The following is a 12042-nucleotide window of genomic DNA, read 5'->3' on the forward strand; positions in this document are numbered from 1 at the left end:
TCAGCTTTCATAAAGTTTGCAGCATTTTACGGCGAGAGAGGAGGTTTTTTTCCATCGAGAATTGACTGTAATATTTTATATCAAAATATGAATCACACACACTCTAGCCTTGCGTAATATACCAACTGTCTTAGGATGTTGCTCCTGGAACATTCGTGCGCTTGCTTAACAAGTGTTGGAGTTGGGTTTTCAAGGAAAATCATTCTTCATAATTCAGTTACTGTGTGTTGCGGATTTTGACCTGGAGCACCGCCATCTTTAGATTAATAAAGCCTGCGCATAACTTTTTGCACAAGCAACGAGTGGTCCACTGCTATACTATTTATTGATAAAAAAAACTTGCAAGCAGAGTTTGTTACTCTATAATGACTGAAAAGTATAAATAAGTTATTAGTTATTGTCGTTTAGAATCGACTGTCACATTGACAAACGTCCTAGTGCATATTATTATACACAGAAGAAGTTTACTTACGTTGATCGTCACTTCCAATTAGTAATAATACATAACCACTAAATCAGATGAACTTCAAGGTCTCCAAGATACGTTAAAATAATCTGAAAATAAGAATACTCCGACAAGTGAACACGACAGACGCGTCAATTTGAGCACTCTATAGACAATGACAGGTCATCCATAGAGAACGGGAGGGGCGGAAAGGTAGGACCAGTCGTGAAATGTATCGGCTTCCCTCTTCAGTCGGCAATGGCTGGAGGTGTCATCGGGCCGTACTTCTACGACAATAGTAAAAAAGCGACCGTTACGATCAATGGCGTCTGCTATAGGCAAATTTAATTACAACTGAATTTTTGTGGCTAGAATTGGGAGGTGGCAAACATGTAGCTCCAACAGGAAGAGGCCAGATGCCATATAGGTAGTTCGTGAAACACTTACTTTATTGCGCGTAAAAAAGAAATTCGTACAAGAACTTGGATACAATGACATTATTAATGGACGACGCACTCAGTACAGTAGCTAGCAAGTAAATTCGCGCATAGCGACATTGGCACGTGCATAGGTAGACGACACGCAATATCCATTATGCGATAACACGTATCGGGAATTTATAGAAATATCACCTTTATTGTAATGGCGTTAGAACAGTGTTTCTAGTATCAATGTTCATTTGAGCGAACCCGTTCGAACCGAACGATTCGGCAGACCCGACAAAAAGCATCGGGAATTTATAGCAATATCACCTTTATTGTAATGGCGTTAGAAAAGATTATGCCATTCGGTAGACCGACAAAAAAGTGAGTGTCATTTTTTTTCAAATGCTTCGTCCATATTAATGTCATTGCTTGGGTAACACTTTATATGGTTAGGTACTTTTTTCGTTTGTTATAATTTATTTTCACCAGCCCAATATACACTGGTCCTTTATCCTTTATGTGAACTATACATTCAAGATTTACTAATTACAATACTCACGCACTTGTCTATAGAGTGTTTTTAAAATTAAAATTATTAGAACTGCATACAAAATTTTAAAGTTATCATATACTTACCTAATATTTTTAAGAGATTTCAATGCCTGGGTAAAAACTTTAGTATTTATTTGGTGTTTAAAAAATATCACATTATAAACGGAGGCGGGTTTATTGACGTGAATGCCCTAGGGCCTAAATCAGAGGTCGGCAAACGGCATTGGCATCCAGCTCTTTTTTTGCCAAATTCCAAATTACCAATTTACAATTTTTATTTTTTGTCATTGATATAATATGTACATAATGTTGTGATATGACACCCACGATGGCCGCATGGCTTAAGCGCCGGTCTATAGTGTCGAGGGTCCCAGGTTCGAATCCTGGGTCTGGCAAGTACACATATTGTTTTTAATTTGTGTAAGAGTCAGAGTATGGACCTAATAGGTTGAGCAAGTGGCTGACATCCATTACTCGTAAAAATCAGCGCTCGAAATGGAAAATTTTACGAACCGGAGCGTTTGATAATTTTACGAAAATATTAACACTGTTACTTATCTAATTCTATACATATATGTGTTGGATTTTTTTTATAATATGACATCTCGCTCAGACGGTCAAATTAATATGTACACGAAACGGAGCGACAATTTTGGGAATTGTATGAACCGGAACGGCGCTCCGGTGCGTTCCGGTCCATTTCGAGCCCTGAAAAAATAAAATATGTTAATACAAACCTCCACTCTGTTGATAATGATCCTATTAGGATCGGACATGGTCGAAAAAAAAGAAATGTTATCTATAATATAAAAATCAATATTTGTTTGTTTGTTCGTATTTTATGCGCTGCCATACCTTTCATCCGATTGCGATAAAACTTTGTCAACTTATTGCTTGCACTTGCGCGAAGAGTATAGGCTATATCTTGTATGTAAAAATGAATGTCTGTCTGTCTGTATGCCTGTCTGTCTGTCTATCTTTCTGTCTGTCCCGTATGCGTTCCTATACCATTCATCTGATTGCGATGAAATTTTGGTAAGTGGTTGTATGCACACCCGCGAAGGTTTCTGAATTAGAAAAATCATCATCATCTTCTTCTTCTTCATCATTCTATTTTCTTTTATTCGTATGGTTACTACTTATACCATTCATCCGATTGCGACAAAACTTTCGTCAGTTATTGTACGCACACCCGCAAAGGTTTCTAAATTAGAAAAACCATCTTCTTTTTCATTATATCTTCTTTTATTCGTATGGTTCCTATACCATTCATCCGATTGCGATGAAAACTTCATCAGTTGTTGTGGTAACACCCGCAAGGGTTTCTGAATAAGTCCAACCATCTTCTAATTCTTCTTCATTCTATCGTCTTTTATTCGTATGGTCCCTATACCATTCATCCGATTGCGATGAAACTTTCTTTAGTGGTTGTGCCAACACTCGCGAAGGTTTTTGTATTAGTACAACCATCATTTTCTTCTTCATCATCATATCTTCTTTTATTCGTATGGTTCATATACTATTCATCTGATTGCGATGAAACCTTCGTCAGTTGTTGTGGTAACACCCGCAAAGGTTTCTGAATTAGTACAACCATCTTCTTCTTCTGTTTTATATACTTATATTCGTATGCGTTCCTATTCCATTCATCCGATTGCAATAAAACTTTCGTCAGTAATTGTGCCAACACCCGCGAAGGTTTCTGAATTAGTACAACCATCTTCTTCTATTTTATCTTCTTCTATTCGCAAAGAAACTTTGGTGAGTTGTCTTGCGCATGCCCACGAAGATTTCTGAATTAGAAAATCATCTTCTTCTTCTATTCGTATGCATTTTCTCCGATTGCGATGAAACTTTTGACCAGTTGTTGTGCGCACGCCCGCGAAGGTCTCTGAATTAGTGCAACCATCTTCTTCTTCTTCTATTCGTATGCGTTTCTATACCATTCATCCGATTGCAATGAAACTTTGGTGAGTTGTCGTGCGCATGCCCACTAAGATTTCTGAATTAGAAAATCATCTTCTTCTTCTATTCGTATGCGTTCCTATACCATTCATCCAATTGCGATGACACTTTTGTCAGTTGTTGTGCGCACACCTGCGAAGGTTTCTAAATTAGTAGATATTATATAAAATACAAAGTTTGTTGTTTGTTTGTTCCGTCCAATTTTGTTTTTTTTTTACTACATATTAATAACATTAATAACGTTTGCATATTTTGGATTCGATTTTAATTTAGTATTCTTTTGTTTGACCTTTACTCCTATTAAGATTATTTTCATATTGCCGTATTGTATTACACAGATATTTTAATATTAAAAAAATAATTACCTCTTATTATTTTTTAAATATCTAAGATAAATATAACTACGAAGCGACCATGTGCGAAGCCGGGTACTTCAGCTAGTTATATTATATAATAACATTATCGCGAGCCTAATTACTCCTCCGTGATGCTGATGCAAAAAGGCATGATATTCAAATTATTAAATTTATAAAGCCGGTCCAACATAGATAATACCTACACGATATAATTTGTAGAGGTAATATTATTAACCTTAATCCTATAAACATTAACAAGGAATCCGTACCGTGGTCGTGGCTCCATTTTTTGATTTGGTAATAACTAATAATACTTAATGTATCATAATTCTATTATGTATTTAGGTACCTACTTACCTAATAAATGTTGAATATTTTTTTTGTTTTGTTATTTTTGTTTTGTTACGCCAAAGAAGTATAACTTCTAACGCGCGTACATATTTTTTTTTTGTGTACGCACCTGACATATTTGTTTGAGTGGCTATTTTATAGGTTATGTTCGATGTTAGTTGCGGGTATTTTGTTTCATACAATTTAAGAATCGTATGACTGGTTTGAACTATTTCGAGGCCCTCTTTTAAATCTTCTGACGAATTGATTGCGTCATATGCATTAAAGAAAATGTTCGCTGCTTGGTATTGTAATACCCATTGAGATACATATTGTGATGGCGGTTTATCGCACACGGAAAATATTTACAAGGGTGCCTTCAAACCTGTCAGCGCCACAGACCTCCATGTACCTAAGATTACTACTGTTTGAGTTTAAGTAAGGGCGGCACTTTGCCTACGGACGTCATTGTATAGCGAGCACTGATTTACGAAGTCCATTTCCTTTGTCTCCACGCTTGAATCCGGTACCGCCTTCTCCAGGGCGATGTTAAACAATAGGTATATGCCAGGACATCACCCTTGAAAATGAAAATTTATATTAGGTAGGTACTAAGTCATACAAGCACTGTATTCTAGTCCAAATAACCATTATGTATTATACCAGAATACATAATATACTAGAACACAGGTTTACATCCGGTGAGAACATTATTTCGCATAATTTAATATTAATAATTACAAGATAAAAAGAACCTTTTATATACAACGTTTTTAAATTTTCTGTTGAATTATTATTCTCAATATGCTCAAACTTGTACTTGATATGAAGTAAACAAAAAACAAACAATCAAATATAGAATACTGAAATGTTATTTTGATTTCCATAGTAACGCACGTGTATATTAATAATTTAGTTGCTAGGACCACCCCCTTAGCGACCAATAATAGTCTTTTACTTTTTACCATTTATCAATGCTTTTTACGAATTTTTCTGAAATAACTTTCCATACAAAACAGAATTAAATGAAAATGAATTCAATTCTGCTTAAAGATGGCTAAAAGTATTAAGAATGTATTGGCATCGTGTTCTGATAATATATTCAAAAAGTTTCAAATGTGTAGCTAGTCGAGAAGTTAGTTAAAAATCGATTGCAAGATTTGTACTGGACAAACAACCACGGACAAACAAGAATACGAGCTAATAAAAACGTTGTAAAATAGGTAATAGTGCAAGCAATTTTTTAAATTGGGAATATTTAAATATACATCAAAATTACACCGCATTTTAATGATGTTAATTGTCTATTTTTGATGTAAATAAATTCATTTAAAATATAACTACATGCAGGTATCTACCTAAATATATTTCATAACCTATATAACTAAAAAAATACACTTCAATGCCGGTTTTGTCAGTTAAATTTAGAGAATCGTCAATAGTTCATTTATCACAATCTTCTTCTTCTTCGACCATGTCAGATCCTAATAGGATCATTTATGGGTCGCAACAGAGTGGAGGTTTGTTTTAACAGATTTTGTTTTTACGAGAAATGGATTTCAGCCACTTGCTCAACCTATCATAATACGTCATTGGCAATATCCTAGTTCAATTTTTCCACTTCTTACTGCTAAAATTTTGTGAAAATTAAAATTTCAAATGGCATCATTTGACATTACCGAAATGGTTATAATAATAATTGTAAATTGTACGTATTACATTTCACCGTAGCACAGTTCGACACACCGTATATTATACGGTGATCTCTATAGCACCGAGAAGAAGAAAACTACGGGTTGTTCGTGGAGCATTGCAGACAATACCTAATGATCATTCAAGAATGAAAACCTAACATAACCTAACCTAACAAATAATCAAATATATCGGTTATTTAAAAAAATGATTGCCGTGACTTTCTGTAAACCGACAAGAACCGTGTTTTATTTAGACATGAATTTTATCTCAGTAGGCACTATACAACCCAAAGAGGTTGAACGGTCTTTAATACGACCATATATTTCCGATACATTTCACGGTGAAGTGTGATAGGGCGAACTGCATACGTATAAATTTCCGGGCACGCACCGATATTGGACTGGCATTGAGTTATATACGGAGATACCGTTCAGAAAACTATATTTATGTCAAATCTTAAAATATGATTTTTAAAAAAGGGGTAAGAAAACTGGAAAGATTTTTATGAAGTCACGTGCAGAAGAATCATTTTAAAAAATCGTATCGAAGACATCAATTTTACAATTTGATAAGATAGAGTGAAATTCTACACTCATATTATTTAATTACAACTTATCTCCATTTTGTATTCACAATCAGACTGCTATTATGTTATGTATGTATCAGTAATACAAGATTTAAAAACAAATACCTTAGACTATAGATACATCTAGACGCCCACCCATTGCATTGCTATATACCCGCGCGTTAACATAATTTTAGTCCCTACTTTAATTATAGTTTGTCAATTTATGGCTACGGCCGTATGTTGTAGCTTAATTACTAGGGAATGACAAAAGAAATGGCGTATTTCAAAAAAACACTACCTTATTCTTAGGTCAATAATTATTATAAAGCAATCATTATTCATAAGATGTTTATCACACTTGAATGGCCAAAGACATAGCTTATAATAAGTATCTTTAGAATTATCTTCAAATGTGTTAATCTTGCCGATTTTTTGAATAATAAAATGCCTAATTCTTGTCAAATTTGGGATCACAGAGATTATCAATATAATTTTTTATCGTGAATATTTTACAAAAATTATCTCGTAATAAATTATACTAATGGTTTTTAACACCACTGCACATGCATGTACTGAAATATGACTATATTCTAAAACATTAGAGCGAGAGGTTTAAAAGAATACTATTTTATGTAATAAAAATACTTTATGCAGTCATGGAATGTTTAAAGTAAATATAAAGGATAATAAGGCTTCAAAATTATATAAATAGATTATCTACAACGTTTAAGGAATGTCCAGAATCATGGTTTGAAAATACAATAAAAACTCAATTTTGACCTTCGACGAGCATGTCCCCCCTTAAATAATAGTTTTTTTTTGTTTTGGTGGTCCTCGAAATATTTGTCCTATTTTCACCGATCCGCAGATATAAAAAGGTTCAGAAACACTGCCATAGACGAGTGCGCATATTATTCTCGTCTTACAATAAGACAATACTAAAATAAAGCCTCGTGACTTGTCAATTTTGGCGGGAAAAACAAAGTGTTGATCTTGAATTATAAACAAACCTTTAAAATAGCCGTTGTATACAAAAAAGAGACGCCATATGTTTTCAAATCATTGTGTATATTTGCTAACGATTACCTGTTTTTAAATTATATCACTTTACGATAGAAAATAACAAAATACTATTATAATAACAATATAGATATAACAATATAGAATATAGAATTTTACTCGGTTAAGGGCGGACATGCTCAGCGTAGGTCAAAATGGAGCTTTTATTGCATTTTCAAAGCATGATCCTGGACATTCCTTAAACGTTGTAGATAATCTATTTATATAATTTTGAAGCCTTATTATCCTTTATATTTACTTTAAACATTTCATGGCTGCATAAAGTATTTTTATTACATGAAATAGTATTCTTTTAAACCTCTCGTTCTAATGTTTTAGAATATAGTCATATTTCAGTACATGCATGTGGAGTGGTGTTAAGATTTTTTACATTTATTAATTTATAAACGCATTTATAAAACCATTAGTATAATTTATATCGACATTATTGTAGTGAAATATTTACGATAAAAAATTATATTGATAATCTCTGTGATCCCAAATTTTACAAGAATTAGGCATAATATTATTCAAAAAATGGGCAAGATTAACACATTTGAAGATAATTCTAAAGATACTAATTATAAGCTATGTCTTTGACCATTCAAGTGTGATAAACGTCCTACGAATAATGTTTCCTTAATAATAATTATTGACCTAAGAATAAGGTAGTATTTTTTTTAAATACGCCATTTCTTTTGGCATTCCTCAGTGGCTTAGCTACAACACACGGCCGTAGCCATAAATTAGAAGGAGAAAAGCCGCCGCTGCACATGCATGTACTGAAATATGACTATATAGAGGCATGCCAGCAGAGAACCTAGCGGAAAAATACGAAGCTTGCAATTTGAGATTTTTTTTTCATAATTTACAATTTCAACTGTATTAATTAATAAATATGTATCTGAAAACATTAAAAAGACTTTATTTTTTTAAATACAAAGATAAACTTAAAATTGTAAAAAAAAATAATAAAAAGTGAATGCGTTGCAGGGTAATATCTTATTATTACATTATATATTGTGGTCATATTTATTATTAAAATTTAGTTTATTAAGTTTTCAATTTTTGACGGTTTAGATTTTTGACTAATTCATCGTTTTAATATTTTTTATATTTATTTTAAAAAACATCGACTTATATAAAAATATAAATGTGTGTAACTTGAAATCCTTTTTATTCAAAATAAAATAAAATAATTTATAAATATTAGTAGATTATTTATCCATATCGGATAAGGTATTGTGATCGCATGAAAATTCGACCTCGAGATTTTTTGAAACTGAAATATTTCACAGCTCCATGACCGCTGGGGCCACGCCTCCCAGCTTGAGAAGTACTGCTATATTTATGATTCTTACTTGTATGTGTCGTCTATAAACTTTTTATACTGTAATGAGCCTAGTTCTAAATTCGAACACCTGACGATTTATGATGATGGTATATCTATAGAAACCGACAGCCGATGGTCAACGCGAGCGTCGCTAAGAGCATTACATGCAGCGACGTTCCTAGATAAAATGCCGCCCTTAGGCAGCGCCAAAATGCCGCCTCATTTGTTCATACATTATTTTTATCATCCTTCCATGAGTCCAATATCTAAGAAATGTGTTGTATGGATACATTACTAACCAAATATCAGAGTAATTTTATTATTCGCAAATCTGCACATGTCGTTTCTGGTCACCAAGGACGTCGAAGGGCAAAGGAAGTAAACTAGATATCGCGAACCCGACAAAACCAGTGAGCTGATTTTTTTAATGGAAAGATGTCTTCGTTGTTACTAAGTTGAGGTATTTAGCTATTTCTATATATTCCAAATGATTCTCCTCGATTTGCCGCCCTTCCAGTAACTGCCGCCCCCAAGCGACGCTCAATCTGCCTACACCCACGGGACGTCACTGATTACATGTAAGGATCGTAGTTGCGTCCAAATGATAAATTCGCGTTACATTACACGCGTCTGGACGCGGCCTAAGTGCCCGCAGGTGCAGATTGCGCTTAAAATTCATGAAGATATTGTTTATATAATAATAATGTGTTATCTTAAAAGTCATGAGCGTACCAAATCTTACAATTAAGTCGGAGCGAGTACCCAGCATTCTTCACATCCACGTCGCATTAGATACATTTTCATGTCCAAGTACACACCTGCAAAATTTACTTGGCTACCAACCAAACAATAATTTAAAAGCATATCTACCTATAAAGTAATCATTCGCTTTGTAAATTGATTGAACAAATATTTACGATTTTCATGAGAATTGTAATAGGCATTTTTGAAAGAGTAAAATACAACTCTAATTGGAAATGATCACACTTCAACAACATAGTTGATAACGTAAAAACATCCTATCTCACAGATCATACATTTCCACTAAAATCTTGGTGCACAATTATGACAGTAGTCCACCTAGGGATTGCAATACTTACTTAACTGTAAGTATTTCAAAATCCAAAATACCGGAATACTAGTAATGTTTTTGAAAATGAATTATCAGTTATGTGCTGCTAAAATGTAAATATATCGAGTGAATCCAATAGGTAAAAAAATAATAAAACAAATTTCATCAGATATATTTTACAAATTATCATTAGGTATATTATTTCGAAATAGAAAACATCCGTGACAAAAATGTTCAATTATTCTATAACCATTGATGACTGTACAAGCATTGAATTAAAGAAGCTATTCCTGTAGCCGGACTTATTTGCACTTGATGAACTTTTGAGGGCTTTAGTTAAAATTATCAATATCATCATTATCAGCCTGAATCTATCCCCTGCTGGATGAAGGCCTCTTTAAGCTGCTTCCACTTCTCTCGGTCCTGTGCATTGCGTTGCCACGTACTTCCGCAGAACTTTATCATTTCATCGATCTAGCGGCCTCTAGGTCTACCTTGCGGAGGTTTTGTACTTCTTGGATACCACTGGATGACTAGATTTGTCCAACGATTGTCTCTTCTTCGAGCTATGTGTCCAGCCCATCTCCATTTAAGGCTTTTAATAAACTCTATTACATCGCAAACCCTTGTCTGCTTCCTTATCCACTCATTCCTCTTTTTGTCCTTTCGCGTTATGCCCAGCATGCACCTCTCCATACCACGATGTGCTACTCTAAGTTTCTGGATCTCTCTTTTACTTAGGGTCATATTCAAATTATTTGTAAAAAATCACTAGTTCTACAATTATGATCAATACATATTTTTAAATATTATCATAATAAATGTAGGTGTGTATATTTTTGCTGTAAAATAATATGTTAAAAAGATTTGAATAGCTATATTTATTGATAAGCACCTACTTCTGTTTTTTTTTTCATGTTTAAGAAATATTGGTATTCAATAAGAAATACTTACTTACAGAAAAACCGGTACCTATTGACATTTTCATTCGGTATTGCAATCCTTAAGTCCACCCAATAATAAAAACCTAAACTATCTAACTAGTAGAGATGGGAAAACTGGTCGATTTTGAAGACCAAGTATACTTACTACCAGTATAAAAAAATACTTAGTATATAAACTTACAGTAGTATATAACACCAGTGGCAGGCAAAATAATTTTGCGATGTCACGCGAATGTTTCATGTTGAAGAAAAAAAAATCGGTGTGTGTACTTGTGTACGCGCGTTAGAAGTTATACTTCTTTGGCGTAACAAAACAAAAACTAGAATTATTGTTATAGTTACCGTTTTTAAAAAAAATCGGTTTGGTACATGTTCAAACACGCGCGTTAACATGGTCTTGCTCCCTACTTCATTTATCGTTTATCAATTTATTGCTACGGCCGTATGTTGTAGCTTAGCCACTGGGAAATGTCAATAGAAATGGCGTATTTCAAAAAAATACTATCTTATTCTAAGGTCAATAATTATTATAAAGCAATCATTATTCGTAGACTGTTTATCAAATTACTCAAAAACATGGCTAATAATTAGTATCTTTAGAATTATCTTCGTGTTAATCTTGCCCATTTTTTGAATAATAAAATGCCTAATTCTTGTCAAATTTGGGATCACCGAGATTATCAATATAATTTTTTATCGTAAATATTTCACTATAATAATGTCGACATAAATTATATAAATGGTTTTATAAATGCGTTTAAAAATTTATAAATGTAAAAAATCTTAACACTACTGCACATGCATGTCCTGAAATATGACTATATTCTAAAACATTAGAGCGAGAGGTTTAAAAGAATACTATTTTATGTAATAAAAATACTTTATGCAGTCATGAAATGTTTAAAGTAAATATAAAGGATAATAAGGCTTCAAAATTATATAAATAGATTATCTACAACGTTTAAGGAATGTCCAGAATCATGCTTTGAAAATAGTACAAAAGCTCCATTTTGACCTACGCTGAGTATGTCCCCCTTAACCCATTTAAATATTTTTCGAATGTTTGTTTGACAATCAAATCTGAGTGACATGTACTTGCTTGTATTCGTAACAAAGTATTAACTTGATTTTTTTTTCCTGATCCTAAAAACATTATAATGTTCATAGGTAAACGAAAGGTCGGCGGTTCGAATCCTCTCGTGGAAGCTACTTTTTTCATTTGAAAATAAATGTTTGTAGTATATTATGGTGAAAATACACTCAATGACAGTCGGGCACATATATGCCGAAACCCCCGT

The sequence above is a fragment of the Rhyacophila brunnea genome, unplaced genomic scaffold (genome assembly GCF_057557595.1).
Source record: "Rhyacophila brunnea isolate RB1 unplaced genomic scaffold, BYU_Rbru_1.0 scaffold_1, whole genome shotgun sequence".
NCBI lineage: Eukaryota > Metazoa > Arthropoda > Insecta > Trichoptera > Rhyacophilidae > Rhyacophila > Rhyacophila brunnea.